A 21,132-nucleotide genomic window follows, 5' to 3' on the forward strand; every position below is an offset into this window, starting at 1 on the left:
ACCAAGACTCCATGGGTGTTAGAATCATTACTGTGTAATCTAGATTATGGACTTTAGTGCAAGTGGGAGAGTGAAGGAAATATGCCCTAGAGGCAATAATAAATTTTTTATTTATATTTCCTTATATCATGATAAATGTTTATTATTCATGCTAGAATTGTATTAACCGAAAACTTAGTGCATGTGTGAATACATAGACAAACAAAGTGTCACTAGTATGCCTCTACCTGACTAGCTCGTTGAATCAAAGATGGTTAAGTTTGCTAGCCATAGACATGAGTTGTCATTTGATTAACGGGATGACATCATTAGAGAATGATGTGATTGACTTGACCCATTCCGTTAGCTTAGCATTTGATCGTTTAGTATATTGCTATTGCTTTCTTCATGACTTATACATGTTCCTATGACTATGAGATTATGCAACTCCCGAGTACCAAAGGAACACTTTCTGTGCTACCAAACATCACAAGTAACTGGGTGATTATAAAGGTGCTCTACAGGTGTCTCCGATGGTACTTGTTGAGTTGGCATAGATCAAGATTAGGATTTGTCACTCCGATTGTCGGAGAGGTATCTCTGGGCCCTCTCGGTAATGCACATCACTATAAGCCTTGCAAGCAATGTTACTAATGAGTTAGTGCAGGATGATGCATTACGGAATGAGTAAAGAGACTTGCCGGTAACGATATTGAATTAGGTATTGAGATACCGACGATCGAATCTCGGGCAAGTAACATACCGATGACAAAGGGAACAACGTATGTTGGTATGCGGTTTGACCGATAAGGATCTTCGTAGAATATGTAGGAGCCAATATGAGCATCCAGGTTCCGCTATTGGTTATTGACTGGAGATGTGTCTCGGGCATGTCTACATAGTTCTCGACCCCGTAGGGTCCGCACGCTTAACATTCGGTGACGATCGGTATTATGAGTTTATGTGTTTTGATGTACCGAAGGTAGTTCAGAGTCCCGGATATGATCACGGACATGACGAGGCATCTCGAAATGGTCGAGACATAAAGATCGATATATTGGAAGCCTATATTTGGACATCGGAATAGTTCCGGGTGAAATCGGGATTTTACCGGAGTACCGGGAGGTTACCAGAAACCCCCGGTAAGTGTATGTTCCTTATTGGGCCATAGTGGAGAGAGAGAGAGAGAGGAGACCACACTACAAAAAAACACACTTCCGTGATGATACGTGTTTTTCACAGCAGGTCACATTTTTTGTCATGCATGTACATCCATGACAATTTTATACCAGAATCAAGATAGTCATACCTGTGTTGTCATACAAGTGTTCCATGACATTACCGAAATTATCATCACGAAAGTGTCCACTTCCATGATGATAAATCGCGCGTCACAGAAGTGCTTTCGTCAAGGGTGACCGACACGTGGCATCCACCGTAACAGAACGCCGTTAAGCTATCGGGTCCGGTTTTGGATCCGATAACCCGTTAACAGCCCTGACCAATGGGGATTTTCCATGTGTAAAATCATCATTGGCTGGAGGAAACACGTGTCGGCTCACTGTTGGGATAGATGTCATCCACTCATTGGACCCAAGGCGCCTAAGATACGTCGACACGTGGCATGGCCCAAGAGAGGCCCATTCCTGTGAAAAGGCCGGCCCGTTTGACTTGGTCAAAAGGTGGCGGGCCGGCCCTCGGAAAGCTTGTTAACGGCTGTTCACATATAGCCCATTTACAACCCGCTAACCCAGGGCCCGTTACGACCTCTCCGAATTAGGCCCAGTACTGTCATCTGGGCCGTCCAATATGATTCCAGCCCATTTTAACTTCTGGCCCATGTATGGCCCATGACGTCTTTCGGCCCATATGAGGCCCTTTGTAACTCTTGGCCCATTAACGACCCGTGGTGAAACAGTGTATCACTTCATACCCATTAACGGCCCATTATTCCATTGGGCCGTTTCTAGCCCAGGTTATATTTCGGCCTTCTCAGGGCCCATTTATTCCTGGGCTCATTTCCAGCATTCGGTTACTTACGGCCCGTTACTGTCATTTTCTGCTTGTGGGCCAAATTCAGCCCGTGGTTACAGTTGGCCCGTTTGTGGCCCGTTAATACGTTGGGCCGTTTTCATGTAAAAAAAACTCGTTGGGCTATTTTCATAGAGTTATCAAATATGGCTTATTAACGACCCATTATGGTCCACGAATAGTATGACCCATGATTGGCGAAATGATGATACGCCTAGTAGAAGGCCCATGGATCCTACGGCCCGTAAAAGGCCCATGGATCATACAGCCCATACAAGGCCCATGGATCATACAGCTCGTAGAAGGCCCATGGATCCTACGGCCTGTATAGAAGGCCAATGGATCCTACGACCCGTAGAAGGCCCATGGATCATACGTCCCGCAGGAGGCCCATGGTTACAATAGTCCGTGTGTTGGCATGATTATTTTGGCCTAGTTTCCAAAAATAGGTTATTCTAGCCACTAGAAAAACACAGAAAAAGAACTGCAGTGACTACAAGCAAACAACTAAACAAGACAATAAGGAAATAAATAAGCAAGCAATTAACGCTAGCCTATTACCGCTATTACACATATTACATCCACTGGGCATCAAAGTTCACCACCAGTGCAAATATAGGGAACAAAGCAGCATATTACATACACTGGCCGTCAAAATTGGCCACCAGTGCAAATAAACGCGGCAGCAAAACAAGAGCATAACTGAAACAACATCAGAAGAGCTCAAGAAACGTTATCCTGGGTATCCACCATGCTGGCAATAAGCTTAGCAAGCTTATTAGCTTTGTCCTATTTGGCGCTAAAATCCTCCAACGCTTGCTGTTGCACCAGAAAGTATGCATCTGAATGCTCCAGGGACTTCCGTAGTCCTTCCGCTTCTTGTCGCAGCACAGCTGATCGATGTCTTTCAGCTTGTAGTTGAGACTCAAGAAACCAAACTGATTCACACAATGAGTTTGAATAGCTTCTGCAAGCGGTAGTGGCCAGTAACTCGAACACTAAACCAAGACAGGACTTTGGGGTTGTCTCACTGTCTTCGAGATAGTCTTCCTTAGCTGTTTTATCAGCTTTGTTGGAGACCAACAAGGATGTGTCACTATCCTGAACCTTATCTGCATTACTTCCTTTACCATTGCTTAATAAGGCACTCTTCCCCAATATTCTATTAGCATTCTAAAAGAAGAAACAAGGAGACACATAACAGGTTTAGCATGTACTGGTATATAAAACTCATTTCGGTGAACCAGTTCATTAGTAAGGTGGACATGATTAAACTACCAAGTCTTCTATTGCCAAGTACTAGTACATTATAAAAGCATCAAACAAACATATATCTATGTCCTATGGTCACTGCATTGTCTTGCCAAATCAAAATAGAGACACGGTTCAAATCATATCAGTTCAAGACAAAGCAGCAGTGAAAGAATACAAAGCGTGGGAAACTACAAGGCACAACAAGATTTCAGATGGGTACCACGGGTCTACATGTACAACAACACTATTGGCTCTGTTGTGATGCTAGTAATGTGCATGATATGAGAAGTCAACTGTATACACAATTGAAATTGAAATCAACAGAGCTATTGATAAGAGCAACCCTATTAAAGAAACATGCATGAACATACCTGCTGTGCCATTGGAGTTTCGATTGGATCCTTCAATTTAAAAATAAGTTTGTATGAGTAAATACATTGATACAAGAGCAAAGCAGTATGCACGATAGCAATCATAGTTAAAAAAGGCGCGCCTAAGCGCGCTTAGGCTCTAGGCGTTGGCAAAACGCATTGCGCATAACTACACTTAATCCGCGCATAACTGCACATAAGCATGCGCTTTGGTTAGTAAAGCGCAAGGCGGTGGCAAAATGCACAATTAACGCCTAGCGCTTTTTTGAACTATGATAGCAATGGAATCTTAAATTAGAACAGTTGTTCTTAAGGTTTAGGCACTTGTTCTACATGAACAGAGTACAGTAAGACGCAAGAATATAGTACTTAAAAATATAAAATAAGCTCATTGACCTTCCCACATTCTTGGTTCGGGACCAGTACAGAACAAGGCGTTCCCAGTCATCGTCCAGTAAATGTGTCTCAGGAGAACGTAATGGAATTTGATGAGTTTCTTTGCCAGTGAAGTACGTTTTCTTCAGGTAATTCCGATACTGCCACCAAGCATTCTTGAAGATAGCAGAGGTATTAGCACAGGTTACCTCATCCCGAGTTTCCAAATCGGTCCTTCTCAATAGAGAAAAATGGGAAAATTTGCTGTATTATAACCATCATGGAGGTAGGATGTATGGGACAAAGCAAAGTAATTGCCATGAATAACATTACTTACACATAACTCCTAGACAAACACCGGCAACTGGCATTTTCCTTCATCTTCAGTATAATATTTCCAATATGGGAGGATACACACATACGATTTAACAACATCAAATGCGATAGATACTAAACTACGACTAGCTGGTTGTGCTTCCTCCACAGGAATAGGCATACTAACTGGTGGAGTTGGGGTTCGCCGTGGTAGTACTAGGCCTTTGGGCACTGGAGCTGCCTTACTAACTGCTCTTGTTTGGGAGCTCTGTGGTGGAGATGGTGCTGTGTCAACAGGAACTAGGTTACTATCTGCTGGGTTGGGGTTAGATTGGGTGAAGCTGGTTCTCTGCCCATCGCAGTAGGGGTACAATCTGCGAGAGTTTGGGTTATGTGTGGTAGGGCTGGTTCTCGTGCATGTACAACTGGGGTGCTATCTCCACCAAGAGGTAGCACTGTTTTATTTGAAGACCGTGTTTTTAGTCCGCTAGATACTGGCATCACCCGCTCCAATTCAAATGGCTGATAAACAGGAAACATAGTTGAATGTACAGACATTGTATGAGAGCCAGATGCAATAGATAGTGTGGAAAAAGAGCGCATGAAATAGTTGACATGTATATTGTTTAAGTAAAACGGATAGCATGACATAATTTCACATATATGATGTCTATCTAAACTGGATAACATAGCATAACATAATTCAAAGATATGATGAATAACTAAACATGATCGCATGACATAATTCACGTACACGTTATCTAAGTAATCAGGATCGCATCATTTAATTCACATATGTGATTTATATGCTAAATATAGGGCATTCGATATGATGTCTGAACTAAGAACATGGTGTTGAATATTGTGTATATGATGTCTAAACTATGCAATGCAAGATATCATATGCATGATATGAGTAGTATAATCGTGCCAAGGTAGAGCATACAACACGGTGCGGGAATAGGACTGGCCATCTGTCTCTGAATCCATCTCTGAGTAGCTATCGGGACCCAACAAGAGATTTGCTTCGACAGGTAGCACTGTCTACTCTGAAGACCTTGTTTTCACTCCAGATTTTTCAATCTCCCACACAAATGGCTGATTCACAGGAAGAGTAGTTTAATGTACAAACATTGTCGACAAATGGAAATGTAATGAAGAAAAGGATGGTCAAGATATCATTCAAATATATGATGCCTGGTTAAATAGGATGGCATTGCACATTTCACATATATTATGGCTGGTTAAAAGACATGAGACTGCATAACTCCCATATATGATATAGAAACTAAACAGGTGGCATTATAGAACATGTCTAAACTAAGCATATGACATATATGATGTCAAAAGTAGGCACTGCAAGGCAACATATGCATGATATGACTAACACCATCATGCCAAGGTAGAGCAAACACCTTGGGGGGGGGGGTAAATAGGAGTGGTCAGCGGCGTCTGAATCCGCCTCAGAACAGATATCTTCCTATGGATTACAATCTAGAGAGGGGTGGGGAGGGTTTGCCATTGAACCCATCATGGAGCGATGTCTGCATGACATTATATTGCCGCGCAAAAATCTTCTCTTTTTCTCTACATGTCCAGCATGACTGTGTACAATATCTGACATGAATACGAAAAAATATGGTGAGATTATGTAAGGAGAGCAAGAAAAATTTAGAGTGATGGGTAACAACCAGTGGATGGATCCAAAAATAATGATAGCAGGCTGATGATTGCTTTAATTTAATAAAAAGACAGATGATGATTGCTTTACTATTTGTTTCCCACCCAAGATGAACAACATAGGCATACGCTAGGTGAACCAGATATTAGACAAAGATACTATTCATTGCTTCCTCGATATGTGCCCCACAACTAATTTATAACTCAAGTTTGAACATTAAATTGGACCTGACTTGGAGTCCAAGAGGTGAATAGGACGTCAAGGCTGAAGTAGCACAAGACAGACATCGTCAATCTCAAGTGGGATTCTAATAGCATCTCCAATAGATGATGTAAAATAGATGTAAAATTTACATCACCAAAAACCACCTGACTACAACAGATGAGGTAAAAACTGTTGACTCTAAACTTAACTGTCGAAACTGAAGTTTACTGTGGAATCTGAATGTTACTATCGAAACTAAACACAATGGTAGCAGAGAGGTACTTGACATGTAGTTTAGGGAGGACCTGCAGTTCATCTTCAACCTGCACCCCCTGAGCCGCCAGCCACCACTGGCCAAACCGCCAGCCCCAGCGCCGCCTCTCTGATGACCCACAAGTGTAGGGGATCTACCGTAGCCTTTTCGATAAGTAAGAGTGTCGAAGCCAAAGAGGAGCAGAAGGAAATGATAAGCAGTTTTCAGTAAGGTATTCTCTGCAAGCACTGAAATTATTGGTAACAGATAGTTGTGTAATAAGATAAATTGTAACGAGCAACAAGTAATGAAAGTAAATAAGGTGCAGCAAGATGTCCCAATCCTTTTTGTAGCAAAGTACAAGCCTGGAAAAACTCTTATATGAAGGAAAGCACTCCCAAGGACACATGGGAATTATCGTCAAGCTAGTTTTCATCACGCTCATATGATTCGCGTTCGGTACTTTGATAATTTGATATGTGGGTGGACCGGTGCTTGGGTACTATCCTTACTTGGACAAGCATCCCACTTATGATTAACCCCTATTGCAAGCATCCGCAACTACAACAGAAGTATTAAGTAAACCTAACCGTAGCATGAAACATATGGATCCAAATCAGCCGCTTACGAAGCAACACATAAACTAGGGTTTAAGCTTCTATCACTCTAGCAACTCATCATCTATTTATTACTTCCCAATGCCCTCCTCTAGGCCCAAACAATGGTGAAGTGTCATGTAGTCGACGATCACATGACACCACTAGAGGAAAGACAACATACATCTCATCAAAATATCAAACGAATACCAAATTCACATGACTAATTATAGCAAGACTTCTCCCATGTCCTCAGGAACAAACGTAACTACTCACAAAGCATATTCATGTTCATAATCAGAGGGGTATTAATATGCATAATGGATCTGAACATATGATCTTCCACCAACCAACTAGCATCAACTACAAGGAGTAATCAACACTACTAGCAACCCACAGGTACCAGTCTGAGGTTTGGATACAAAGATTGGATACAAGAGATGAACTAGGGTTTGAGATGAGATGGTGCTGGTGAAGATGTTGATGGAGATTGACCCCCTCCTGATGGGAGGATCATTGGTGATGACTATGGTGATGATTTCCCCCTCCCGGAGGGAAGTTTCTCGGCAGAACAACTCCGTCGGAGCCCTAGATTGGTTCCTCCTCGTGGCGGCGGAGTTTCGTCCCTTGAGCTTGCTTATGATTTTCCCTCGAGGAAAGACTCCATATAGCCAAATATGGCCATCAGAGGGCCACTTGGGGGCCCACGAGGCAGGGGCGTGCCCAGGAGGGTAGGGCATGCCCCCCACCCTCGTGGACAGTGGGTGGCCCCCCTCTGGTACTTTCTTCGTGCTACCTCTTGAGCACCGCATTGGATTTCCCCGAAGAGGAGAGGATGATGCAGCAAAGTAGTGTAAGTATTTCCCTCAGTTTTTGAGAACCAGGGTATCAATCCAGTAGGAGGCTACGCTCGAGTCCCTCGTACCTACACAAAAATAATAGCTCAACGCAACCAACGCGCTTACGGGTTGTCAATCCCTTCACGGTCACTTACGAAAGTGAGATCTGATAGAGATGATAAATAATATTTTTGGTATTTTTAGTATTAAGATGCAAAGTAAAAAGTAAAAGCAAAGCAATAATAAAATGATGGAGATTGATATGATGAGAAAGAGACCCGGGGGCCATAGGTTTCACGAGTGGCTTCTCTCAAGAGCATAAGTATTCTACGGTGGGTGAACAAATTACTGTTGAGCAATTGACAGAATTGAGCATAGTTATGAGAATATCTAGGTATGATCATGTATATAGGCATCACGTCTGAGACATGTAGACCGAAATGATTCTGCATCTACTACTATTAGTCCACTCATCGACCGCTATCCAGCATGCATCTAGAGTATTAAGTTAAAAACAGAGTAACGCCTTAAGCAAGATGACATGATGTAGAGGGATAGTTTCATGCAATATGATAAAACCCCATCTTGTTATCCTCGATGGCAACGATACAATACGTGCCTTGCTGCCCCTTCTGTCACTGGGAAAGGACACCGCAAGATCGAACCCAAAGCTAAGCACTTCTCCCATGGCAAGAACAACCAATCTAGTAGGCCAAACCAAACTGATAATTCGAAGAGACTTGGAAAGATAACCAATCATACATAAAAGAATTCAGAGAAGATTCAAATATTATTCATAAATAGACTTGATCATAAACCCACAATTCATTGGTCTCAACAAACACACCACAAAAAGAAGATTACATCGAATAGATCTCCACGAGAGAGGGGGAGAACATTGTATTGAGATCCAAAAAGAGAGAAGAAGCCATCTAGCTACTAGCTATGGACCCGTAGGTCTGAAGTAAACTACTCACACTTCATCAAAGAGGCTTGGATGATGATGTAGAAGCCCTCCGTGATCGATGCCCCCTCCGGTGAAGCTCCGGAATAGGTCCCAAGATGGGATCTCGTGGATACAGAAAGTTGCAGCGGTGGAATTAGGTTTTTGGCTCCATATCTGATCGTTTGGGGGTACGTGGATATATATAGGAGGAAGAAGTACGTCGGTGGAGCTTCGAGGGGCCCACGAAGTAGGGGGCGCGCCCTAGGGGGGGGGGCGCTCTCCACCCTCGTGACCGCCTCGTGGCTTTCTTGACGGAGGGTCCAAGTCTCCTGGATCTTATCTGATGAGAAAATCACGTTTCCGAAGGTTTCATTTCGTTTGGACTCCGTTTGTTATTCCTTTTCTTCGAAACCCTAAAACAGGCAAAAAACAGCAATTCTGGGTCGGGCCTCCGATTAATAGTTAGTCCCAAAAATAATATAAAAGTAGATAATAAAGCCTAATAATGTCCAAAATAGTAGATAATATAGCATGGAGCAATCAAAAATTATAGATACGTTGGAGACGTATCAAGCATCCCCAAGCTTAATTCCTGCTCGTCCTCGAGTAGGTAAATGATAAAAACAGATTTTTTGATGCGGAGTGCTACTTGGCATAATTTCAATGTAAATCTTCTTAATTGTGGTATGAATATTCAGATTCAAAATATTCAAGACAAAAGTTCAGGTTGACATAAAACTAATAATACTTCAAGCATACTAACAAAGCAATTATGTCTTCTCAAAATAACATGGCCAAAGAAAGCTATCCCTACAAAATCATATAGTCTAGCTATGCTCTATCTTCACCACACAAAGTATTTAAATCATGCACAACCCCGATGACAAGCCAAGCAATTGTTTCATACTTTTGACATTTTCAAAACTTTTTCGATCTTCACGCAATACATGAGCGTGAGCCATGGATATAGCACTATATGTGGAATAGAATGGTGGTTGTGGAGAAGACAAAAAGGGAGAAGATAGTCTCACATCAACTAGGCATATCAACGGGCTATGCAGATGCCCGTCAATAGATATCAATGTGAGTGAGTAGGGATTGCCATGCAACGGATGCACTAGAGCTATAAGTATATGAAAGCTCAGAAGAAACTAAGTGGGTGTGCATCCAACTCGCTTGCTCACGAAGACCTAGGGCATTTTTAGGAAGCCCATCATTGGAATATACAGGCCAAGTTTTATAATGAAAAATTCCCACTAGTATATGAAAGTGACATAATGAGAGACTCTCTATCATGAAGATCATGGTGCTACTTTGAAGCACAAGTGTGGTAAAAGGATAGTAACATTGTCCCTTCTCTCTTTTTCTCTCATTTTTTTGTTTGGGCCTTCTCTTTTTTTATGGCCTCTTTTTTTCGTTCGGAGTCTCATCCCGACTTGTGGGGGAATCATAGTCTCCATCATCCTTTCCTCACTTGGGACAATGCTCTAAAAAAGATGATCATCACACTTCTATTTTTATTACAACTCAACAATTACAACTCGATACTTAGAACAAAATATGACTCTATATGAGTGCCTCCGGCGGTGTATCGGGATTTGCAATGAATCAAGAGTGACATGTATGAAAGAATTATGAACGGTGGCTTTGCCACAAATACGATGTCAACTTCATGATCATGCTAGCAATATGACAATGATGGAGCGTGTCATAATGAACGGAATGGTGGAAAGTTGCATGGCAATATATATCGGAATGGCTATGGAAATGCCATGATAGGTAGGTATGGTGGCTGTTTTGAGGAAGGTATTTGGTGGGTGTATGATACCGGCGAAAAGTGCGCGGTATTAGAGAGGCTAGCAAAGGTGGAAGGGTGAGAGTGCGTATAATCCATGGACTCAACATTAGTCATAAATAACTCATATACTTATTGCAAAAATCTAGAAGTTGTCAAAGAAAAGTATTATGCGCATGCTCCTAGGGGAATAGATTGGTAGGAAAAGACCATCGCTTGTCCCCGACCAGCACTCATAAGGAAGGCAATCAATAAATAAATCATGCTCCGACTTCATCACATAACGGTTCACCATACGTGCATGCTACGAGAATCACACACTTTAACACAAGCATTTCTCAAATTCACAACTACTCGACTAGCATGACTCTAATATCACCATCCTCATGTCTCAAAACAATTATCAAGCATCAATTTTTTCTTAGTATTCAACACACTCAAAAGAAAGTTTTACAAATCTTGAATACCAAGCATATTATTATTAAGCAAATTACCATGCTATTAAGACTCTCAAAATAATCTAAGTGAAGCATGAGAGATCAATAGTTTCTATAAAACAAATCCACCACTGTGCTCTAAAAGATATAAGTGAAGCACTAGAGCAAAATTATATAACTCAAAAGATATAAGTGAAGCACATAGAGTATTCTATCAAATTCCAAATTATGTATGGCTCTCTCAAAAGGTGTGTACAACAAGGATGATTGTGGTAAACTAATAAGCAAAGACTCAAATCATAAAAGACGCTCCAAGCAAAACACATATCATGTGGTGAATAAAAATATAGCTCCAAGTAAAGTTACCGATAGAAGTAGACGAAAAAGAGGGGATGCCTTCCGGGGAATCCCCAAGCTTTGGCTTTTAGGTATCCTTAGATTATCTTGGGGGTGCCATGGGCATCACCAAGCTTAGGATCTTGCCACTCCTTGTTCCATAATCCATCAAATCTTTACCCAAAACTTGAAAACTTCACAACACAAAACTTAAAGTAGAAAACTCGTGAGCTTCGTTAGCGAAAGAAAACAAAAGACCACTTCAAGGTACTGTAATGAACTCATTCTTTATTTATATGGGTTTTATACCTACTGTATTCCAACTTCTCTATGGATTATAAACTATTTTACTAGCCATAGATTCATCAAAATAAGCAAGAAACACACGAAAAACAGAATCTGTCAAAAACAGAACAGTCTGTAGTAATCTGTAGCTAGCTCAAGATATGGAACCCCAAAAATTCTAAAATAAATTGCTGGACGTGAGGAATTTATCTATTAATCATCTGCAAAAATAATTAACTAAATATAACTCTTCAAATAAAAATTACAGCAGTTCTCGTGAGCGCTAAAGTTTGTGTTTTTTACAGCAAGTTCAACAAGACTTTCCCCAAGTCTTCCCAACGGTTCTACTTGCCACAAACACTAATTAAACACAAAAACACAACCAAAACAGAGGCTAAATAATTTATTTATTACTAAACAGGAACAAAAATTAAGGAATAAAAATAAAATTGGGTTGCCTCTCAACAAGCGCTATTGTTTAACGGCCCTATCTAGGCATAACAAGCAAGAATACATCTAGGTATTGCCATCTTTGGTAGGCAATCCATAAGTGGCTCTCATGATAGATTCATATGGTAATTTTATTTTATTTCTAGGGAATTTTTCCATGCCCTTTTTAATGGAAATTGAAATCTAATATTCCCTTCCTTCATATCAATAATTGCACCAACCGTTATAAGGAAAGGTCTACCGAGAATAATAGGGCAAGAAGGATTGCAATCTATATCAAGAACGATAAAATCTACAGGCACATAATTCCTACTTGCAACAATAAGAACATCATTAATTCTTCCCATAGGTTTCTTAATAGTGGAATCCGCAAGATTCAAGTTTAGAGAGCAATCATCAAAATCACGGAAATCTAGCAAATCACACAAAGTTTTGGGAATAGTAGAGACACTAGCACCCAAATCACACAAAGCATAAAACTCATAATTTTTAATTTTAATTTTAATAGTAGGTTCCCACTCATCATAAAGTTTTCTAGGGATAGAAACTTCCAATTCAAGTTTTTCTTCATAAGATTGCATCAAGGCATCAACAATGTGTTTAGTAAACGCTTTATTTTGACTATAAGCGTGAGGAGATTTTAGCACGGATTGCAACAAGGAAATACAATAAATTAAAAAGCAATTTTCATAATTAAATTCCTTGAAATCCATAATAGTGGGTTTAGCAACATCTAGGGTTTTAATTTCTTCAATCCCACTTTTATCAAATTTAGCATCAAGATCAACAAATTCCGAATTCTTAGAACGCCTTCTAGGTAAAGGTGGATCATATTCAGTCCCATCATTATCAAGATTCATATTGCAAAACAAAGATTTAATAGGGGACACATCAATAACTTTTAGATCTTCATCATTATTTTCATAGGAACTAGAAGAACACGCTTTTATAAAGGCATCTTTCTTAGCACGCATCCTAGCGGTTCTTTCTTTGCACTCGTCAATGGAAATTCTCATGGCTTTGAGAGACTCATTGATATCATGATTAGGTGGAATAGATCTAAGTTTCAAAGAATCAACATCAAGAGCAATTCTATCAACGTTCTTAGCCAAATCATCAATCTTAAGCAATTTTTCTTCAATCATAGCATTAAAATTCTTTTGCGAAGAAATAAATTCTTTAATATTAGATTAAAAATCAGAGGGCATATTATTATAATTTCCATAAGAATTGTTGTAGGAATTACCATAATTATTAGAGGGATTACTAGGATAAGACCTAGGATTGAAATTGAAATTTCCTCTATACGCGTTGTTACCAAAATTGTTCCTACCAACAAAATTCACATCCATAGATTCATTATTATTCTCAATCAAAGTAGACAAGGGCATATCATTAGGATCAGAAGAAACACTCTTATTAGCAAATAATTTCATAAGTTCATCCATCTTTCCACTCAAAACATTAATTCTTCTATCGCATGCACCTTTTTAGTAGATCTTTCAGTATGCCATTGAGAATAATTAACCATAATATTATCTAGGAGTTTAGTAGCTTCTCCTAAAGTGATTTCCATAAAAGTGCCTCCCGCGGCCGAATCTAAAAGATTTCTGGAAGCAAAATTCAATCCGGCATAAAATTTTTGTATAATCATCCACAAATTCAAACCATGAGTAGGGCAATTACGTATCATTAATTTCATTCTCTCCCAAGCTTGTGCAACTTGTTCATGATCAAGTTGTTTAAAATTCATAATATCGTTTCTAAGAGAGATGATCTTAGTGGGAGGAAAACACTTAGAGATAAAAGCATCTTTGCACTTGTTCCATGAATCAATACTATTTTTAGGCAAAGATGAAAACCAAGCTTTAGCACGATCTCTAAGCGAAAAAGGAAATAACTTCAATTTAACAATATCATTATCGACATCTTTCTTCTTTTGCATGTCACAAAAATCAAGGAAGCTATTAAGATGGGTAGTGGCATCTTCACTAGGAAGGCCGGAGAACGGATCTTTCATGACAAGATTCAGCAAAGCAGTATTAATTTCACAAGATTCAGCATCGATAAGAGGAGCAATCGGAGTGCTAAGGAAATCATTATTGTTGGTATTGGTGAAGTCACACAATTTAGTATTATCTTGAGCCATCGCGACAAACAAGCAAACTAACACACAAGCAAACAAAAAGAAAACGGGCAAAAAGAGGCAAATAGAGAGGGAGGATGGAGAGAGAGAGGGCGAATAAAACGGCAAGGGTGAATTGGGGGGGGGGAGGAAAACGAGAGGCAAATGGCAAATAATGTAATGCGGGAGATAGGGATAGTGATGGGTACTTGGTATGTTGACTTTTGCGCAGACTCCCCGTCAACGACGCCAGAAATTCTTCTTGCTACCTCTTGAGCACTGTGTTGGATTTCCCCAAAGAGTTGAGGATGGTGCAACAAAGTAGCGTAAGTATTTCCCTCAGTTTTTGAGAACCAAGGTATCAATCCAGTAGGAGGCTACGCTCGAGTCCCTCGTACCTACACAAAAACAATAGCTCAATGCAACCAACGCGCTTAGGGGTTGTCAATCCCTTCACGGTCACTTACGAAAGTGAGATGTGATAGAGATGATAAATAATATTTTTGGTATTTTTAGTATAAAGATGCAAAGTAAAAAGTAAAAGCAAAGCAATAATAAAGTGATGGAGATTGATATGATGAGAAAGAGACCCGGGGGCCATAGGTTTCACTAGTGGCTTCTCTCAAGAGCATAAGTATTCTACGGTGGGTGAACAAATTACTGTTGAGCAATTGACAGAATTGAGCATAGTTATGAGAATATCTAGGTATGAACATGTATATAGGCATCACGTCCGAGACAAGTAGACCGAATCCTGCCTGCATCTACTACTATTACTCCACTCATCGACCGCTATCCAGCATGCATCTAGAGTATTAAGTTAAAAACGGAGTAATGCCTTAAGCAAGATGACATGATGTAGATGGATAGTTTCATGCAATATGATAAAAACCCCATCTTGTTACCCTCGATGGCAACAATACAATACATGCCTTGCTGCCCCTTCTGTCACTTGGAAAGGACACCGCAAGATCGAACCCAAAGCTAAGCACTTCTCCCATGGCAAGAACAACCAATCTAGTAGGCCAAACCAAACTGATAATTCGAAGAGACTTGCAAAGATAACCAATCATACATAAAAGAATTCAGAGAAGATTCAAATATTATTCATAGATAGACTTGATCATAAACCCACAATTCATCGGTCTCAACAAACACACCGCAAAAAGAAGATTACATCGAATAGATCTCCACGAGAGAGGGGGAGAACATTGTATTGAGATCCAAAAAGAGAGAAGAAGCCATCTAGCTAATAACTATGGACCCGTAGGTCTGAGGTGACTACTCACACTTCATCAGAGGGGCTATGGTGATGATGTAGAAGCCCTCCGTGATGGATACCCCCTCCGGCGGAGCTCCGGAATAGGCCGCAAGATGGGATCTCGTGGATACAGAAAGTTGCGGTGGTGGAATTAGGTTTTTGGCTCCGTATCTGATCGTTTGGGGGTACGTGGATATATATAGGAGGAAGAAGTACGTCGGTGGAGCTTTGAGGTGCCCACAAGGCAGGGGGCACACCCTAGGGGGGGCCCTCCACCCTCATGACCGCCTCGTGGCTTTCTTGACAGAGGGTCCAAGTCTCCTGGATCTTATCTGATGAGAAAATCACGTTTCCGAAGGTTTCATTCCATTTGGACTCCGTTTGATATTCCTTTTCTTCGAAACCCTATATCACACCCTCGATGCGACTATAGCTCCCACGTGTCGAGGCACGACTTAGAGACATAATCGCATTGAAGACATATGTCGCAAGTTAGGCAATCTTCACAACATCCCATGTAATATGAATAAAGGGGAGAAAACATAGTTGGCTTACACTCGCCACGTCAATCAAGTACATAAATAGCATTACATCATCCAAACACTCATGGCCCGACTACGGCGCCAAAATAAAAGAGAACCCAACATGCGACACGGTCCCAATCACCCCCAACTGGGCACCACTACTGATCATCGGGAAAAGAGACATAGTACCGTTGAGAGTCTTCGTCGAACTCCCACTTGAGCTCATACGCGTCTGCTGGAGCGGAATCATCAGGCCCTGCATCTGGTGATATAGTAATCTGTGAGCCACAGGGACTCAGCAATCTCGCACCCTCGCGATCAAGACTATTCAAGCTTATAGGTATGGCAAGGTAAAATATGAGTGGAGCTGCAGCAAGCGACTAACAAGTGTGGTGGCTAACTTATTCGCAAAAGAGAGCGAGAAGAGGAGGCAAAGCACGAGCGAGAAGCTATAGAACAACCTGCGCAAACATTACTCCAATACCGTGTCCACTTCCCGGAATCCGCCGAGAAGAGGCCATCACGGCAACACACTCAGTTGAATCATTTTAATTAATTAAGGTTCAAATTATCTACAACCGGACATTAACAAATTCCCATCTGCCCATAACCGCGGGCACGGCTTTCGAACGTTCAATCCCTGCAGGGGAGTCCCAACTTAGCCCTTAACAAATTCCCATCTGCCCATAACCGCGGGCACGGCTTTCGAACGTTCAATCCCTGCAGGGGAGTCCCAACTTAGCCCATGACAAGCTCTCACGGTCAACGAAGTAATAGACCTCCTCCCAAGACGTTCCGATCAGACTCGGTATCTCGGTAACTCAAGACACTTCGACAGGTTAAAACAAGACCAGCAACACCGCCCGAATGTGCCGACAAATCCCGATAGGAGCTGCACATATCTCTTTCTCAGGGCACACTCAGATGAGCGCTCCATACAACTAAAACCAAACCTCGAGTTTCCCCGAGGGGGCGCTGCACAGGACTCTAGTTTGGACCAACACTCAGAGGAGCACTGGCCCCGGGGGGGGGGGTTAAAATAAGATGACCCGCGGGCTCCGGAAACCCGGGGGAAAAGAGGCTAGGTGGCAAATGGTAAGACCAAGGTTGGGCATTGCTGGAAAATCTTTAATCAAGGTGAACTATCAAGGGGTTCCCATTAAACCCAACCGCGTAAGGAATGCAAAATCCGGGAACATAACACCGATATGACGGAAACTAGGGCGGCAAGAGTGGAACAAAACACTAGGCGAGAGGCCGAGCCTTCCACCCTTTACCAAGTATATAGATGCATTAAGATAACATAGCAATATAATGATATCCCAACAAGTAAATAAAAGATGTTCCAACAAGGAACGGCCTCCAATCTTCACCTGCAACTAGCAACGCTATAAGAGGGGCTGAGCAAAGCGGTAACATAGCCAATCAACGGTTTGCTAGGACAATGGTGGGTTAGAGGTTTGACATGGCAATTTGGGAGGCTGCAAGCAAGTGGTAGGCATCGTAGCAATGGCATAGCAAAAGAGCGAGCAAACTAGCATAGCAAGATAGTAGTGATTTCGAGGGTATGATCATCTTGCCTGCACAGTTGTTAGAGTTGGCTGGATCCTCAAAAGCAAACTCAACGGGCTCCTCGTTAGCGAACTCGTCTCCCGGATCTACCCAAACAAGACAAACAAGCAATAAGGATACAATCAACCACGTGCAAACTCAAACAACACGATGCAAAGATATGATAGGAAATGCATGAACCTGGCCTCCACTTGGAATTCCAAGGGTGCCACTGGAAAGATGAGATGAAATCGCTTGAAAACGATATAAAGAACGCCGGAATCGGAGTTACGGTTTGGAAATGGCAAGCGATTCAAAAATGACACCGGTCTGCGATTTACAGCAAGTAGGCATCTAAATGCAACGAGATGAACATGCTACAGCACCCAAACATGACATCAAAATACATGACAGGGATGCACACAAGATGCTTAACAAAAGTCTAGCACTGAGCTACGGCCAATTCATCCATTAACAGGTTCAAACAAGCATGGCAAAAACGCAAATGACAAACAGATCTCAGACTTAGTGAAATTAACACTTGTCTGGAATTTCAGATCATATAGCCCTCTTCGGAGCAACAAAACAACATGCTACAGGACCTGAACATGACAAAGAAAGACATGGCATGGAGCTACTCAACAAGCTTAACAAAAGTCCCTTAGTGACCTTGAGCCAAAAGGGATCACAAAATATCAGTACACACGAACATAGCAAAAACATAATCAGTTTTCAGACTTAGTGAAAACTGGGACATGCTGAAATATAACTCACGAAGGCATGTTTACGAGCTCGATGCACTCACTACGGTGCAAGTAATGGCAAGACAAGCATACATAAATTAAGAAGGCACAAAATTCTAGATAGACATGGCAGGAACAATGGCATAGCATGCACGGATCAAATACAATAGCATCGGCAAAATCGCAAACGAGTTGACGATCTGCCCAGATTCACAACGAAGCAAAAGTAGAGCTCGATTGACTCAAGCTAGGGTGCTCCATAATTGCAAACAAAGACATGGATGGATAGAGCACTAAAAGGTTATCAAAACTCCCTTACTGATCATCCTCAAAAGAGGCACGGGTCACTAGGAAATGGCATGAACATATGGCATCATGAACTAAATAATCCCGGACTTAGTGAAAACTACTAAGTCCCTGAAAACAGTTTTACCGGGTGCCTCACTTTGCAAGCTTGCACAAGTCACCACACACATCCTAAAAATGCATGGGTTGCACCTCTGGAAAGATAACAAGATGCTTAACAAAACATATGAAGGACTCACAGGCATATCATGCACACAATAATCATGGCAAAAATGACAAAAGTCTAAGATGAACTAGCAGATCTGACAATTAACTCACGAAGCCTCCTTCTAACAGCATTTCGGGCATCAAGATGCACTCAAATGAAAATGATGCAATGGAATGAAATGATCTACTCTCCGAGATGAACATTTTGATATGCTATATGCATGAATCGGAGCTATGAATGCGGAGATATAGTAGGTGCAAGAATGCAAAAAAATAGGGTTCGGAGGGAAAAAGTCAACCCTCCGGGATCCAGATCCAGATCTGTCATGGATTACGAGGACGGCCGGATTCACTGTTCACGCCGGAGTTTGAGGTCGCCGGTGACCGGATCCGAGGCGGGAGCGGCCGGGGGCGCCGGATCCTCGCCGGAGTCGGGCGGGGCGGCGCCGGCGTTGGACGTGGGCGAGGAGGCCGGCTCGGGCGGCAGCTGGAGGCAGGTAGCGAGCCGCGGCGGAGCTCGCCAGCGAGGTGGCGGGTGGCGGCGCGGCCACCGGAGTCGGGGAAGAGAGCGCGGGGCGGCGCGGCTCCCTCAGGCGGCGGGGAGGGCCGGCTACGGGCCGGCCGGGCCGCGGGCGGTGGCGGCGGCGACTTGCCACGTGGCGGCGCGCGAGTGGCGGCGGCGGTGTGTCCGGTCGGGTCGGACAATGTCCGGCCGGCGCGAGGGAATTTTTTTAGGGTTTCGTGGGAGGAGGAGATCCGAAAAAGGGGGGGTGTATATATAGGCATAGGGGGAGCTAGGAGAGTCCAAATGAGGTGTGGTTTTCGGCCACACGATCGTGATCGAACGCTTTAGGACATGGAGCAGAGGTTGGTGGGTTTGGGACAAATTGGAGGGGTGTTGGGCTGCAACACACACGAGGCCTTTTCGGTCCCTCGGTTAACCGTTGGAGTACCAAACGAAGTCCAAATGGCATGAAACTTGACAGGCGGTCTACCGGTAGTAAACCAAGGCCGCTTGGCAAGTCTCGGTCCATTCCAGAAATGTTTAATCCCCACACACGAAAGAAAGCTAGAAATGGCCACCGGAGGAGAACGAAGCACCGGAATGCAAAACGGACAACGGGGAAAATGCTCGAATGCATGAGACGAAGACGTATGCAAATGCAATGCACATGATGACATGATATGAGATGCATGACAACGACAACAACACACGGAGACAAAGACCTGAACCCGAGGAAATAAATTAACTTAACGCCGGAAACGGCAAGAGTTGGAGTACAAATAGGGAAAGTTACATCCGGGGTGTTACAATCCTAAAACAGTCAAAAAACAGCAATTCTGGGCTAGGCCTCCGGTTAATAGGTTAGTCCCAAAAATAATATAAAAGTGGATAATAAAGCCCAATAATGTCCAAAACAGTAGATAATATAGCATGGAGCAATCAAAAATTATAGATACGTTGGAGACGTATCACTTCGCTCAGTATTTTTTATATATTCTGAAAATAACTCCCGTGGAGTTTCAATACATTTGGAGATGTGCAGAATAGGTCTCTAATATTTTCTCCTTTTCCATCCCAGAATTCCAGCTGCCGGCATTCCCCCTCTTCATGTAAACCTTGTAAAATAAGAGAGAATAGGCATAAGTATTGTAACATAATGTGTAATAACAGCCCATAATGCAATAAATATCGATATAAAGCATGATGCAAAATGGACGTATCAACTCCCGCAAGCTTAGACCTCGCTTGTCCTCAAGTGAAAGCCGAAATCGAAAAATATGTCCACATGTTTAGAGATAGAGGCGTCAATAAAATAAAATACGGACATGAGGGCATCATGATCATTTTTCGAACAGCAACATATATATATATATTGTCATATGATCTCTTATGCTAAAGTAACAATTCAATCACAATTTCAAGTATGAATCATAAACTTCATTGAAAACTAACAAACTACAATCTCAGTCAATGAAGCAATTGCAGTTTATCATAACATCGGAAAGAGTCAATGAGAGCTTTTCAGCAAGTCCACATACTCAACTATCATTTAGTACTCCACAATTGCTAACACTCATGCGATATGTATGGTTATGAAGTTTTAGCCGGACACAGAGAAAGATAGGGGCTTATAGTTTTCCTCCCAACTTTTTACCTCAAGGGTAATGTCAACAATAATAGTTCATGAAAACTCACATCCAATTAGCTATATGTATCTGGATCTTTCCAACACATTGTGCTTTCCAAAGGATAAAATGTAAAAA

This window comes from Triticum urartu, chromosome 2 (genome assembly GCF_003073215.2).
Source record: "Triticum urartu cultivar G1812 chromosome 2, Tu2.1, whole genome shotgun sequence".
Classification (NCBI taxonomy): Eukaryota; Viridiplantae; Streptophyta; class Magnoliopsida; order Poales; family Poaceae; genus Triticum; species Triticum urartu.